This window comes from Thermobia domestica, chromosome 17 (assembly GCF_964235325.1).
Source record: "Thermobia domestica chromosome 17, izTheDome1.hap1.1, whole genome shotgun sequence".
In the NCBI taxonomy this organism is placed as follows: Eukaryota; Metazoa; Arthropoda; class Insecta; order Zygentoma; family Lepismatidae; genus Thermobia; species Thermobia domestica.
In genome coordinates this window covers 183,943,444-183,958,584 of record NC_137470.1, presented here as the reverse complement: position 1 = coordinate 183,958,584, position 15,141 = coordinate 183,943,444, and the positions used below count along the sequence as shown (strand labels likewise).

At 34.3% G+C, this 15,141-nt stretch overlaps 1 protein-coding gene across 2 annotated transcripts in view; it reads left to right on the top strand.

The window, feature by feature from the left end:
- Positions 1 to 5,927, top strand: part of LOC145674534 (uncharacterized) — a 123,109-nt gene extending 117,182 nt beyond the window's left edge. For both annotated transcript variants that reach the window (XM_081744690.1, XM_081744691.1), the window contains exon 8: positions 4,293 to 5,927. The gene's annotated coding sequence lies outside the window, so the exon portion shown is untranslated. The remainder of the gene's footprint in view (positions 1 to 4,292) is intronic.
- Positions 5,928 to 15,141: the final 9,214 nt, after the last annotated feature.

Genomic DNA, 15,141 nt, shown 5'->3' with positions numbered 1-15,141 from the left:
ATTATCATAAATTTATGTCACGTCAATTCACGTTCCTAAACTTTACGCACGAAAACTGAAGCTCCAAGCGATGCCCTCAAACGTTTATCCATTTGAAATATTCACTGTTAAAGAATGAAAATAATTAAAACAATATTTTTTTTAATTATTAAATAACAATGTACTAATACTTTGTACACAAAAACGTTACTCAGAAACTCTCGTCGAAAAGACGTTTTATCTGATACAGGTGTCATGTCTTAGTGATTGTTTTGAAAATGATGACCTATCTGAAAAATGTTTTTTCCCCAGTGCTCTCTAGGTTTTATAGATCTATTGAATGAAGTATCACTCGTCCCATGTTTCCATTTACAATTTTGAAGTTAGGCCTTGGACTCCCATGAAGGGCGTTACTGTAGGTCACAGCGACAATATCATTCCATGTGCTTCATTGTATTTCGTATTTGAGTTTTTGTTCGGTTTACTTATATTCAACCGTTTTCATACTAGTGGTACTGGAAGTTTTATCTGATACAGGCACTATGTCATGGCGGCCATTTTGAAAACGGTGACCCATCGGAAAAACCTTTTGAGACAACGCTTTTTAGTTTTTAAAGATCTATCAACCGAAGTATCACTCGACCCATATATCCGTTTAAAATTTTAAAAGTTGGGCCCTGAGCCTCCATGAATTGCCGCTCTGGGGGGCACCACATCATTGTACGTTGCCCATGCCATATTCCTGTTTCGCTTTTTGTTCTGTTCAATTTCTCCAACCGTTCTCATATTAGTCTAGTGAACGTTTTATCAGATGCAGGCACCATGTCTTGGTGGCCATTTTGAACACGATGACTGATATTTAAAGAGAAATTTACAACGTTATTTAGTGTTTGGAGATCTATTGAACGAGGTAACATTCGTTTCGATTTAAAGTTGAGACCTAGGCCCCCACGAAGGCGGCCCTGGGATCACCGCGAACACACCATTCAATTTGCCCCATAGCATTTCCTATTTGAGTTTTTGTTTGATTCAACTATGTTCAACCGTTTTCGAGATATTTCCGTGGAAAGATTCAAATGGACCACCTTGTATATAACTCCCTGCAGCAGACATATAACTGAAAACACATGTTTTATAATACTGTCCGTATAAGTGTTCCGAATAAGCGTACTTCGTATGATTGTATTTAGACGGTAAGGACATCATATACAGATGAACGTATATAACATATAGTTGACGTATGTAATATACGGAAGACTGTTAAATGTCAGATATCCTGCAGCTGCATAATGTAACATCTAAGCGGGAAAAGTTAAGTACACTCATGTCCAAAATTATTGTCGCATGTCTATAAATATGTTGTTGTAGGAATATAATTTGATAACGAATTCGCCCGGTATTTCTTATAATGTTAGTATGTGTATAATCGGCAAAGACATGTATATGGCAAATTTCATGTTAAAAGAGCAGTAAATAAGAACAATAAAACGAAAATAAAATTTTCTTGTCCATTTAGCAACATTTTGTTCAATTCATTCTAATTTTCGTCTTTATAATTATTTTGCTATGAAATTTACCACAAATGTACATTTCCCGATTATACACATAGTATCGGTATTAAAAGTACCCTGCAAAAGCATTATCAAATTATATTCTTACAAGAAGACAGTTATAGATATGCGACAATCATTTTGGACATGAGTGTACCTATGACCTCTCGCACTAGAGATGGGTGTTTCAGCACTGAGTTACCATGACCCCAGTTTTTAATTATGGTTAATTATGGTTATCATAGTCAAATTATAAGCTAATAATCAATTAAACTTCTACAGTGTTGGCATCTATACAATCATGCCTGATTTACAGCTTTGGTTTGTTTATTTTTAAAACTAAGAACTGGAAAGGCTTTTGTAATTTCCTCCCCATCAGACTAGTTGTCAAAACACGCGTCTCTTTGTACGGAGTTACGGGTTCGATTCCCACTGTGAAAGTCTTAAAATTCGAATTCAATACAGTAATTTACATCCTCTACTGTAGGTCCTTGTTCCATATAGCCTCTGTGATGAAAGGACGCTAAAATCAGCAAACAACAACAAAACAATCAACTTATCTATACAACAAACCTATCAAATACTTGCAGCCGTTTTGTCATTGTCCAATAGCCTTTGTGAATCTGGCTTGTTTTTGGTCGCATACAAGCCGTTAAAATAGATTAATCACTCCTGGACTGGAACTGATGTCAAACTACCTTGGCAATAATTACTATATTCGCTAACTTAAGTTCTTACAAAAATTACTGGCTTTACTGAGGACACTTTTTCTCATAGTTATTGAGTATGAACCGATCATGTATGAGTAAGTTATCTTAGAATTTGTTATAAATTGCACTGAAGTAGGCAATTCTTTCCATGACGCATACCAAATGTATAAGCGTAGTGCCCATTTGGGAAACACAATATATATATTTGTGAATCATATTGTGTGAAAGACAAAAAACTTATTATTATTTTTTTTTAATATCAAGCATCATGGCAGTTTCAACCATGTCAACAATTAGTTTTTTTTTAAAAAAAATGTCTAAGTCAATGGTAAGTCTAAAGTATTTGTAACTTTTGAATTTGTAACTTTTGTCCCTTTATATCTGAAGGTTTAAAAATGAAGTGGAATCTTAAGCTTTACGTCCCACGATTATGCCGTCTAGGCTAAAGGAGATGGCGGTCATGAGAAATGAATGCAATGGTGAAACGAACAACATGGGGGAAACGAGAGAACCGCAGAAAGCACATGCATGCTGTGTTTTTCCCACCACAAATTTCACTTGGTGCGAGCTGGGATTGAACTAGATACCCCACGCACCAGAGGTGAAAGCCCTACGACTGAGCCACCACGGCCACATGATTAACTCAAAATTTTGTTATAATTTACATTGAACAAGGCAATATTCCCTCTGCCACATAAAAATTTCGTAAGCATGGCGTCCATAATGGGATAGAAAAAAAATACTTTTTTAGGGCAGCGGTGGCTCACTGGTAGATCGTTTACCTCTGATGCATGGGGTCCTTGGTTCGATCCTAGCTCGCGCTAAGTGAAACTTGTGATGAACAAACACCGTGTGTGCGAGTTTTCCCGGGGTTCTCCCGCTTTCTCCCACTTCCTCCATTATACCATTTAATTCATCTGTCATCATCACCGTCTCCTTTAGCCTAGTCGGCATAACTATGGGACGTAAAACTGAAAAATTTCATTTTCAATTTTTTTTAAAAAATTCTCGATTCAAAAGTACTTGGTTCCTTTAATGTTCAGCATCATTGTCAATAAGTAGTTCAGAAAATTTCTTACGAAATTTATATTTTGTTTGCGAAAAATCTTACGGTGTAAAATATTCTGAGTCCTCACTGAGCCTATGACATTGAACTCGTGTAATTTAACCCTCGCACTACCTAGGTATTCTTTGTAACGCGGACTACTAACGGGGGGGGGGTGATTTTCTGCCCAGCTATTAAGATTAAATATATCTTGCAGAAGAAACAAGTTAGAAAGTCTGTCAAAAGTCTACAGGGACTACAGGGACTGAAGTGAACAGGATAAGACTAACAGCTATTTATTATGCTGGCATCTAGAAGTGATACTTCTAAATATCAGTCACATCTCCTACTAAACGGGGGAGTACTTTCTGACCACCAACGTAAAATAGCAAATTTATGAAATATACTAACGTGAAACTCTCAAAATGAACCGTATACGCGATAAGACTAAACCGCCAAATTCAGAAAAGACGGGATACTGCTAATTATCATACTGCCATCTAGGAAACTTAAAATATCACATTTTACGAGACACACCAAAGTTCAATTCGAACCACCATAAGGTATACGCTTTACCTAAACATGTTAAGCAATAACATATATTTTTTTATATATATAACTTTAAAGAAACGATCAGAAGAGTAACTACAAAAAAATACTGAGGTGGGCACGAAGTACCTCCCCCCCGTTGGTAGTCCGAGGGTTAATGACGGGTCTGAAATAACAAGTGAAAAAGTCCAAATATGAAACTTTTGCCCTTTATATTTAAAGGTTTAAAATAAACATGCATTTCTTGTGAGAGGTTGTTTTCATAAGTAAATAATTTAATGATTATTACAAAAAAAAAAAAAAAAAAACAATAATTGAGCAATTAAAAAATAATGGTAATTCAGAAAGTACCTTTTGTATAAAAATGCATTTCACGAAGATAAATTTGCTTTTATTAAATTGTTATTTTACTGAATAAACAGTATTGACGTTTACTAACTCTTCTTGTCTCTGTTTTAGGAGGCCTCCGGTTCGAATCTCAGGGCTAAGTTCCACGATTCTTCAGCTATTCTTGTCAGTATTTCCTTGGTAACCATATATTGGTACCATTAAACGGGCCGTATGGCTAGCTTTATTAAAAAAAAAAAAAAAAAAAAAAAGAATAATATCTTACATTGTAAAACGTCTGTAAGCTGCATTCATATTTTCCAGTATATGTATGTTCGTCATATGTGTTTGTCAGTTGTATGGTTTGCAGTGTATATATATTTGAGTACATGTTTTCAATATGTTTTCGTTCCAACTAGAAAAACTGCTTTCTAACTGAAAGTAAATTGTTAAGGAGAAAGAAAAAAAAACTGTTCAAAAATATAGTTTTCAAAATTACCTTAAACTTTTGTATCTGAAATTACCCCAGTCACATGTACTATTATAGGTAATAACAATTTGGAAATCTACGTTTACTTGTTTAGGAAACATCACCTGAAGTTCAAAACTCAAAAAGGGAAAAACTGTCACATATCAGGTTTTGTAGTTGGAACGACAGTATGTCTTTTTCAGTATATATATTTCAGTCCATGATTTTTTTTAGTATATATATTTTTCACCGGGGGTAAAAGTGGGGAATAACGTGAGGGGAGGCCGTCCGCCCACTTCCAAAAAAAAAATATATGTATCGTCCCTCCACTTTCTAAAAAAAATACAATACTCAAAGAAAAGCAAGTGAGACGACGTTATGCAATGCGTCTCCCTACCTTTGCAGATCCACTTTTACCTCTGGTTTTCACTAGTATTTTTCAGTATATGTGTTTGTTAGTTGTATATTTTTCAGTACATGTTTCCAGTATATCATCATTTCAACTAGAAAATCAGCTATGACACTGAAAGTAAATTGTTCAGAAAAAAAATGTTTAAAAATATAGTTTTCAAGATTGTCTTAAACTTTTGTATGTGAAATTACCAGTCACATGTATTATTAGAGGTAATAACAATTTGGAAATCTGCACTTTACATTTTTTTGTTTTTAGGAAATATCACAGGAAGTTCATAACTCCAAAAGGGGAAAAAATGTCACTTAGCATGTTTTCTAGTCCGTACGACACTATGTGTTTTCAGTATATATATATCAGTAGATGATTTTTAGTGTATTTCTGAGAATATGTGTTTGTTAGTTGTATATGTTTTAGTACATGTTTTCAGTATATCATCGTTTCAGCTAGAAAATTGGTATGTAACTGAAAGTAAACTGTTCAGGAGAAAGAAAAAAAAACTGTTACATAGCAGGCTTTCTAGTTGGAACGACGATATGTATTTTTCAGTTTATATACGTATATGTGTGTGTACCTAAACTATTTGTATTTGTCAGTATATATGTTTATCATTTGTATGTTTCTCAGTGTATATCTTTTTCAGTACGTATTTTTAGAATATCATCATTTCAACTAGAAAATCTGCTGTTGCTGAAAGTAAATTGTTCAGCGAAAAAATGTTTAAAAAATATAGTTTCCAAGATCATCTTAAACTTTTGTATCTGAAATTACCTGTCACATGTACTATTGGAGGTAATAACAATTTGGAAATCTGCACTTTTTTTTTTTTTTTTTTTTTTTTAGGAAATATCACTTGAAGTTCATAACTCCAAAAGGGAAAAAAATGTCACTTAGCATGTTTGCTAGTTCGTACGATAGTATGTGTTTTCAGTATATATATATATCAGTAGATGATTTTTATTGTATTTCTGAGAATACGTGTTTGTTAGTTGTATATGTTTTAGTACATGTTTTCAGTATATCATCGTTTCAGCTAGAAAATTGTTATGTAACTGAAAGTAAACTCTTCAGGAAAAAGGAAAAAAACTGTTACATAGCAGGCTTTCTAGTTGGAACGACGATATGTATTTTTCAGTTTATATACGTATATGTGTGTGTACCTAAACTATATGTATTTGTCAGTATATATGTTTATCATTTGTATGTTTCTCAGTGTATATCTTTTTCAGTACGTATTTTTAGAATATCATCATTTCAACTAGAAAATCTGCTGTTGCTGAAAGTAAATTGTTCAGCAAAAAAATGTTTAAAAAATGTAGTTTCCAAGATCATCTTAAACTTTTGTATCTGAAATTACCTGTCACATGTACTATTGGAGGTAATAACAATTTGGAAATCTGCACTTTACTTTTTTTTGTTTTTTTTTTTTTGTTTTTAGGAAATATCACAGGAAGTTCATAACTCCAAAAGGAAAAAAAATGTCACTTAGCATGTTTGCTAGTTCGTACGACAGTATATGTTTTCAGTATATATATATCAGTAGATGATTTTTAGTGTATTTCTTAGAATATGTGTTTGTTAGTTGTATATGTTTTAGTACATGTTTTCAGTATATCATCGTTTCAGCTAGAAAATATTTATCTAACTGAAAGTAAATTGTTCAGGAGAAAGAAAAAAAACTGTTACATAGCAGGCTTTCTAGTTGGAACGACGATATGTATTTTTCAGTTTATATACGTATATGTGTGTGTATCTAGACTATATGTATTTGTCAGTATATATGTTTATCATTTGTATGTTTCTCACAAGTAAACCTTACGTTTGGGTGAATCGAGTTGCTGACTGAGACACATATGAAAAAGTAGTACTAAATGTGGTCAGTATTTCAGTGAAGTTTTAGGTGCGAAGCTCCAGGGGTTTAGGAGATACAGCTACCAGAACATCACATGAAAGTACAGAATAGTCTTCATACAGTTGGAGGTAAAAGCTCTGTAAGACCTCTTGTAACGACAAAAGATGAATAACAAATATATGGGTACATATTAGGACTAGGGGGAAGTCATATAGTAAGGGTATACCTGACGGCGGCCATCTTGAAATCCGCCATTTTGAATTAAGGTTAAGTTTTTAAAATAGGAATAGGGTCATGTGATACATGATTTAAGGCGCAAATTTAATCAGAAGAACAACGGTGACGTTAATTTTGATTTACGCGCAATTGGTAAAAAGTTACAGGGAAATTAAATGTTGTTGCTGCATATGTATTAGTCCTTTACCCCACCTTGTAAATTTTGTGTTAATGATAATAATTAAATAAAAAGCAGATGGATAAATATTAGGTCTATGGTAAGATTTGCCTTGATGACGGCCATGTTCAAATCCGCCATTTTGAATCAGACAAAAGTTTTAAACAAAACGCATAACAGTGACACCTTATTAATAGCAATTTTTACCATAACTCCAACGGTATAACCATTTTTGCTTTATCATTAACCAGCACAAAATTAAATGGATCGCTCCTTACGACTACTGCTTTGACGGAATTGTTAACGACAAATGTGTTAAGTGTAACTGGATTGCCTTTGTCAGGTGTGCTCACTGTGAGCAGAGCATTTGTGCAAGTCATGCACTCTTTTCTGAACTACATATTGATTGTACTAATTGAGGACTTTTCTGGAAGAAAGACCCAAGTTCAATTATGACTCAATTCCACTTTGGTCATTTTTCCTTAAATTAGCAACTTGTTTATGCGATAACAAGTGCTGGTTAATGATAAAGCAAAAATGGTTATACCGTTGGATTTATGGTAAAAATTGCTATTAATAAGGTGTCACTGTTATGCGTTTTGTTTAAAACTTTTGTCTGATTCAAAATGGCGGATTTGAACATGGTCGCCATCAAGGCAACTCTTACCATAGACCTAATATTTATCCATCTGCTTTTTATTTAATTATTATCATTAACACAAAATTTACAAGGTGGGGTAAAAGACTAATACATATGCAGCAACAATATTTAATTTCCCTGTAACTTTTTACCAATTGCGCGTAAATCAAAATTAACGTCACCATTGTTCTTCTGATTAAATTTGCGCCTTAAATCATGTATCACATTACCCTATTCCTATTTTAAAAACTTAACCTTAATTCAAAATGGCGGATTTCAAGATGGCCGCCGTCAGGTATACCCTTACTATATGACTTCCCCCTAGTCCTAATATGTACCCATATATTTGTTATTCATCTTTTGTCGTTACAAGAGGTCTTACAGAGTTTTTACCTCCAACTGTATGAAGACTATTCTGTACTTCCATGTGATGTTCTGGTAGCTGTATCTCCTAAACCCCTGGAGCTTCGCACCTAAAACTTCACTGAAATACTGACCACATTTAGTACTACTTTCTCATATGTGTCTCAGTCAGCAACTCGATTCACCCAAACGTAAGGTTTACTTGTCAGTATATATCTTTTTCAGTACGTATTTTTAGAATATCATAATTTCAACTAGAAAAACTGCTGTTGCTGAAAGTAAATTGTTCAGCAAAAAAATGTTTAAAAAATGTAGTTTCCAAGATCATCTTAAACTTTTGTATCTGAAATTACCTGTCGCATGTACTATTGGAGGTAATAACAATTTGGAAATCTGCACTTTCTTTTCTTTCTTTTTTTTGTTTTTAGGAAATATCACAGGAAGTTCATAACTCCAAAAGGGGAAAAAATGTCACTTAGCATGTTTTCTAGTCCGTACGACACTATGTGTTTTCAGTATATATATATCAGTAGATGATTTTTAGTGTATTTCTGAGAATATGTGTTTGTTAGTTGTATATGTTTTAGTACATGTTTTCAGTATATCATCGTTTCAGCTAGAAAATTGGTATGTAACTGAAAGTAAACTGTTCAGAAGAAAGAAAAAAAACTGTTACATAACAGGCTTTCTAGTTGGATCGACGATATGTATTTTTCAGTTTATATACGTATATGTGTGTGTATCTAGACTATATGTATTTGTCAGTATATATGTTTATCATTTGTATGTTTCTCAGTATATATCTTTTTCAGTACGTATTTTTAGAATATCATCATTTCAACTAGAAAATCTGCTGTTGCTGAAAGTAAATTGTTCAGAAAAAAAATGTTTATAAAATATAGTTCCAAGATCATCTTAAACTTTTGTATTTGAAATTACCTGTCACATGTACTATTGGAGGTAATAACAATTTGGAAATCTGCACTTTCCTTTTTTTTTTTTTTTTTTTGTTTTTAGGAAATATCACAGGAAGTTCATAACTCCAAAAGGGAAAAAAATGTCACTTAGCTTGTTTGCTAGTTCGTACGACAGTATATGTTTTCAGTATATATATATCAGTAGATTATTTTTAGTGTATTTCTGAGAATATGTGTTTGTTAGTTGTATATGTTTTAGTATATGTTTTCAGTATATCATCGTTTCAGCTAGAAAATTGGTATGTAACTGAAGGTAAACTGTTCAGGAGAAAGAAAAAAAAATTGTTACATAGCAGGCTTTCTAGTTGGAACGACGATATGTATTTTTCAGTTTATATACGTATATGTGTGTGTATCTAGACTATATGTATTTGTCAGTATATATGTTTATCATTTGTATGTTTCTCAGTATATATCTTTTTCAGTACGTATTTTTAGAATATCATCATTTCAACTAGAAAATCTGCTGTTGCTGAAAGTAAATTGTTCAGCAAAAAAATGTTTAAAAAAATATAGTTTCCAAGATCATCTTAAACTTTTGTATCTGAAATTACCTGTCACATGTACTATTAAAGGTAATAACAATTTGGAAATCTGCACTTTACTTTTTTTTTTTTTTTTTTTTTTTTAGGAAATATCACATGAAGTTCATAACTCCAAAAGGGAAAAAAATGTCATTTAGCATGTTTTCTAGTTGATACGACGGTATGTGTTTTCAGTATATATATACTCAGAAATACACTAAAAATCATGTACTGAAATATATATATATATATATATATATATATATATATATATATATATATATATATATATATATATATATTTCAATACATGATTTTTAGTGTATTTCTGAGTATATGTGTTTGTCAGTTGTATTTTTTTCATTATTCGTATTTCTCAATTTCTAAATCAGTAAATAAATTAGTCCATTGTAAAAGTACAAAATCTAGTTTGATTTACCTTGTTTGCTATTAGTGTCATGATGATAAATAAGATGTAACTCAAAATAATGAATATTGTGAAGATAAGGGGAGGTTACTCAGTCCCCGAACAGTATATACCAGAAAACATAGCAAGTAAAGACCTGCCGACTTTCCAAGATGATTTTTCTTCCCTCCTAGGTGCATAATAGTAGATGCTCATTTCTTATTTTGAACTTCTGTTCTTGATGCAAGAGTAGAAGTGACAACCAAATGCCTCAGTATAAAGGGAGTTTCAACGTGAATATTGGAGTTTTAAGGTTTTGTAGTATTTGTTTCAATTAACTGAGAATTCTAAATAATAATGAAAGAGCGACTCAAGCAGTTTTTACGCATGCATTCGGTTGCACTACTTCTTTTGTCTGCCGCTAGAAAGCGCTAGTAGCAAACACGACGACTAATATGCAGATTTTTTTTTTTTTTTTTTTGTTTGTTTTTAATTTGTGAAAAGACTGAGTCTGTAGTTACAGTGCAACGTGCTTTCCGGGTTAAGTTCAGTGTGAATCCACCAAATGATGGTATCATCGGTTTGAAAATAACTTTTGTTTGTGCAAAGGGAAGAGTACGGGACGACCAAGAGTGACTTAAGAATGTGTTGAAAGTTCTGTTGCTTTTTCAGTCACCATATTCGAACATCGATATGTCACCTAAGATGTTAATGGAAGATCAAAAATAGTCTCCGTCAGCATCGACGACCTTCTGCTAACAATCTGGAAGCCCATGGATTCCATCGCGGTAGAACTTGGTGGGCCGTGAAGCGAAAAAGGCATCAGAAGGCATCCTCTACTAGAAATTTGAACTGGCGTCCTCAAAGGTCATTATCCAAGGAATGGAACATGTGATAATCGGACGGTGCAATGTCCGGGAGTATGACGGATGCAATAGTGTTTCCCATCCAAGGCGTAGAATGGCGTCCCCAGGCGAACCAGGTAGTATGTTAAATATATCCACATTAACAACGGATCTTCGCCTTAGCTCCATTCGTATTCAGCTCACGGCGTGAGGTCCAATTGAACACAGACCTCCACAAAAGTGACAAAACTTTCTTAGTTACTTTTATACTTGTTTCTACAATTATCACCATTTATCTACTTAACGAATATACGATAATATTTTGTATTATACGGTAATTTTAAAGACTAAAACAGATATTTTTCTTTGAGGTAGGCAAATCTGTTTTGAAATCAAGATACCTAGTTGCATATTCACTGCATTTTCTTTCAGCTCATAATCTCAAAAAAAAAAAAAAAAAACTGCAATATTATTTGTTATTATAAGAATGTTGTGTTTCTCTACGTTAAAAAGTTCTATAAAGCAATATACAGGATGATTCTTAAAAGGGTTTACAACTTCAATCAATTATAATTCTTTATTGGAACGATATAAAACTTGGTTTATATGCCATTATACTGCAAAAAACTTCAATTCTTTTGTGACAAATCCATTATGGCTCAATGTGTTCACCAGTGGTCATTCTGGACACATACCAACGGAATTCGATTTTCTGCCAATCAGTAGCAAGTATTTCGGGGGTAACGTGCGCGATGGCTGCTGTTATGCGATGTTTCAGTTCATTAACGTTATTAGGTAAGGGAGGGGTGTACACCTTATATTTCACAAAACCCCACAGAAAGAAGTCAAGAGGCGTGTAACACTGTTCAACAACGAAAATGTCAATTGAACAAAATCAGCTAATTCTTATTGATTTTGTGGTGCTGATCACGAATTTGAAAGTTATTTTCTAATATTAGCTCTACTTTTCGTTTTACAGGCATGTCTAATAATAACGCTTTAAAAATAAATATATTCGCTTCGTTTGGGGTAAAATGTTACACTGATCCGGCAACACTGGAGAAACTATATGAATGCTTGGTTTCATTCTGTTCCTTATCTCAGTAGTGTTCTGCTATTGTTAGAAAAGACAGGTTTAGTGCAGTTATCAGCGTTTTGGGTGTGACGTTTGTGTAGTGCAGGACATAAAAATAGAACTACAAGTACGCAAAAATACTGGTATTTCGAATGCATATTTTTAAATAGTTGTCGGAACTATTTCAAGTGACATTTTGAGGATTTCAATAAACAAAAATGCCGCGAAATTGTGTAAACAGTGCGGATAGCTTCTGCTACGTGTGTGGGGAAGTGATATTTTCCTCACAAAAGCAGACTATAATACCACTAATAAGAAAAGCCTATCAATATTACTTTGGTTGTAAAATTGGAGACCAAGATAAATCTTGGGCACCCCACATTGTGTATAACACTTGTGCCAGCAATCTAAGAAATTGGATTAATGGGAAGGGGCGCTCAATGCCTTTTGTAGTGCCCATGATTTGGAGGGAGCCAAGCGACCACATCAGAGACTGTTATTTTTGTATGGTTGCTTCCGTCAACAAGGGAATTTCCACGAAGAAGAAGCGGGCCTTGATCTATCCTAACATTCCTTCTGCAATGCGACCTGTTCCACATGGAGAAGGACCACCTGTTCCTGACCCACCTAAAGAATACGATCTTTTTTCTGATGATGATCAAGAAGTTGAAGCTCCTGAATCAAGTACTTCGAAGGACCCTACGTTTGTTGTAGAAGAACCTCCATGTGAACCACATAGACTTACTCAAGAGGAACTAAGTGATCTAATCAGAGACTTGGACCTCTCGAAAAGCAAAGCCGAAATTTTAGCGTCACGCTTATAGCAATGGAATTTATTGCAGGAAAAAGTAAATATTTCAGTGTATCGGAATAAAGAAAAGATGTTCACTTCATTTTTTACTATGGAAGACACACTTGTGGCATGTACAGATGTAAATGGACTCATGAGGGCACTTAAAATTAATTACGAACCTACAGAGTGGAGGCTCTTTATAGATTCGTCCAAGGTGAGTTTAAAGGCAGTGCTTTTACATATTGGAAATGAACTTCCTTCAATTCCTGTAGGTTACGCAGTTCATATGAAGGAATCTTATGAAAACTTGAAACGTTTACTTCAAGCCATTAAGCATTACGATTTTCAGTGGCTCATTTGTGGTGACCTTAAAGTAATAGCACTGTTGCTGGGTATGCAGTTAGGGTATACAAAGTATTGTTGCTTTATATGTGAATGGGACAGTAGAGATCGTGGATCTCATTATCGCAAAAGTGATTGGAGTACCAGAGAAAATCTTCAGCCGGGAGTGAAAAATGTGCATGAACCAATGGTAGATCGTAACCGAATTTTGCTTCCCCCTCTACATATTAAATTAGGTCTTATGAAAAGTTTTGTTAAGAGCATGAACCAAGAGGATGAGGCCTATAAGTACCTAAGAGGACAATTTCCTCGATTAAGTGATGCCAAAGTTAAAGAGGGTGTTTTCATTGGGCCACAGATTAGGCAACTATTCAAAGATCACAAGTTCGACGAAATTCTCCAAGGTGAGGAGAAAGCTGCGTTTGAAAGCTTGAAGAGTGTTTGTTCACACTTCTTGGGAAGACACCGAGCAACAAATTACAAACAACTGGTAGCAAAGTTGTTATTGTGCTACGAAACTCTTGGTTACAATATGTCTCTGAAACTCCACTTTCTTCATTCACATCTAGACTTCTTTCCCGAAGATTGTGGAGCAGTAAGTGACGAACATGGTGAGCGTTTCCATCAAGATATTGCAGCCATGGAGAAGAGATATGAGAGAAAATGGAGTTCTAACATATTGGCCGACTACTGTTGGACTATTGCAAGGGATGCTCCAGATGTAACCTACAAAAGGCAAGCCAAGCGAAGACGCTCAAAATAAAATAAACATAATCCTGTACAAGGAATCACTTGAAACTTTTGTCTTTATTGCAGTGTAGTTCTTGCACAAAAAGGTATTTGTACATATTTTTCATGTTTTGATGTTAATACTGATTTTTATTACGGAATTCTTAATGTTTAACTTGACCACGGTTACTTTATTTTCTGTATCGCTGTGAAACTGGTATTTGCGCAATTTTGAAAAAGGATGTACAAGGGTATAGAACGCTATAGGTTAGGGTACTTCCTAACTCCCCAGCTTATCACATCACAGTGAAATAGATAAAACAAGTGAAATGTAGGTCTTTTACAAGGATTTTGCTTAAATGTTCTATAAATATTAATACATTTGTTTATATACAGCTATTGTTGTACAAGGACGTTTTTTTCACAACCTGAGCTAAGAAAATTCTTCTATTATCATTTCCTTTCATATTATGCTTAAATGAACGTAAAAATCGCAATTTCAAAGAATTTACATATTTTCGATCAAAATTTGTTGAACAGTGTAATCTGGAGACCGTGTCGGTCAGGCAATTTGTCCACCACGACCTATGCACTTATCTGGGAAACGCTGATCAAGAAATTCAATTACGTCTATTAGTTGGGGCGCCTTCTTGTTGCCACCATAAGCGGCCATCATGGTTGTCCTCATCAAACTGTGGAACAACGAAGTTCTGGTGCATATCAGGATACACGATGCTGGTAGTGGTGCTCCCAGCAAAAAAACAATGATCCATACACCTTTGCTCTGGAAGCAGTGCAAAACTCGTTCACTTCAGAGCTGTCAGGAACCAGCTCTACGTATACATGTGGATTTTCCGTACCCCAAATACGAAAATTTTGTGTATTGACTCGGCCGGAAAAGTTAGAAGTTGATTCGTCACTGAATACCACATTGTTCATAATGACTCATCACCACTAATGAGATCCAACATGGTAACACATAATTCGTGTCGGGTATGTTTATCCGCTTCGCTCAGTGCTTGGACCAAGAAAAGTCTGCATGACTTAATGGACAAAAATCTACGCAACACACGCCAAACAATGGTCTGAGGGATACCAGTTTCTTGTGATGCACGTCGTGTAGATTTTCGAGGACTGCAGACAAAACTCAGGAACTAATT